At 32.5% G+C, this 1,355-nt stretch overlaps 1 long non-coding RNA gene across 1 annotated transcript; it reads right to left on the bottom strand.

Moving 5' to 3' along the window:
- Positions 1-271: 271 nt before the first annotated feature.
- LOC109593085 (uncharacterized) lies at positions 272-1,115 on the bottom strand. Its single transcript, XR_002190722.1, has 3 exons — positions 1,033-1,115; positions 878-979; positions 272-356 (listed from the first exon to the last, which is right to left on the bottom strand). It is a non-coding gene; the product is annotated as an uncharacterized LOC109593085 (long non-coding RNA).
- Positions 1,116-1,355: the final 240 nt, after the last annotated feature.

The following is a 1,355-nucleotide window of genomic DNA, read 5'->3' as shown; positions in this document are numbered from 1 at the left end:
AGAATTGTACTATGAGCATACACAGTCATATAAGCATATAAAGATGGGTTCTCAAAGTGACAGGTGCGCTAGCGTCAAGAATGAAAGTGCTATAGAAACAAATGGGAGTAAGTGTCAATGCATCAGATTAGAAAAATCTTTCTCATGATGCATACTCCCATTTGTTTGTACAGCACTTCCACTGGCACATGAAAAGAAATGTATCATATTGAGAGCCCAAAGACAGAAGAATTAGATTCATACATACATACATGGGCATATAACAAATGTACCTTCCATAAAATGAGAAATAATATATTGTATCATTCGTTCCATTGACTCTCTTTTCAGCTGAAACAACAGATGTAGTTCCATTACTAAATAAAATAAATAAATTTGATCAAGAGTGAGAGAACAAGTACACAAATGTACATGTACATGTATTACTATATTGGCTTCATTCAGTGACTTGTAAGTTTTGATTTCAAAACTTTAGCAATGGCAGACATTTACATGGCAGATATAAATGTACTTTATCCACAAAATATAATTCTTTTAACATGCATGTACATGTACATTTACATGTACAAACAAGAACATGACTGCTACTACAAAAGACAAAGGAACTGGTATTAAATTATAGAATCAACTCAATCAAGACTACAATAAAGCCAGGACTAAAATATTCCACATAAAATGAGTAAAAGTAGAGGCACATGTAGGGTAGACCTATAAAATTATTTCTCATTTACAAATGCAGAGGTTATAAATTTAAGTAGAACTAATTATATTGAATACACATATTGAACTCAATGGAGATTAATTCAAAATAAGTAAACCCACTATAGTATAAACCCCAAATCCTCAATACATGATATACAATAAATGTACATTGTACCTATGGGTAACGTCCAAGAGAATGGGATCATCCGTTTGACAATAAATCACTACATCAACTTTATGACCCACTGCCTTTATTTCCATTGGATAAGGAACACTCCTATGATTACCATGACAACTTACTACTGACTCCACCCACTAAAGGTAACTCACGTCATATACATGTACATGTCAGCCTCAAATGTGTGACAGGACACAGGAACAATCACAAACTGACCTAATTAAAGTAATGAATAATAATAAGAGCAATCATGTAGGACATCTGTACATGATAATACTTAATAGGCATGCACGTACACGATGGACATGAAGAAACTAGCCAGATAATACTGTATGCTTGACTTGCTCTGTTTTTTTTGTATTTTATAGAATAAGATGAATAAATGTTATTACATGTATGCTACTGTATACTGTATAATGGGTCCCATAATACACAATGTAAAAACATTCAATTAAATGACATACAGTGTACACAT

The sequence above is a fragment of the Amphimedon queenslandica genome, unplaced genomic scaffold (genome assembly GCF_000090795.2).
Source record: "Amphimedon queenslandica unplaced genomic scaffold, v1.1 AMPQUscaffold_2944_Cont25056, whole genome shotgun sequence".
NCBI lineage: Eukaryota > Metazoa > Porifera > Demospongiae > Haplosclerida > Niphatidae > Amphimedon > Amphimedon queenslandica.
The sequence above is the reverse complement of the archived record's forward strand: the minus strand, read 5'-3'. Positions and strand labels throughout refer to the sequence as shown.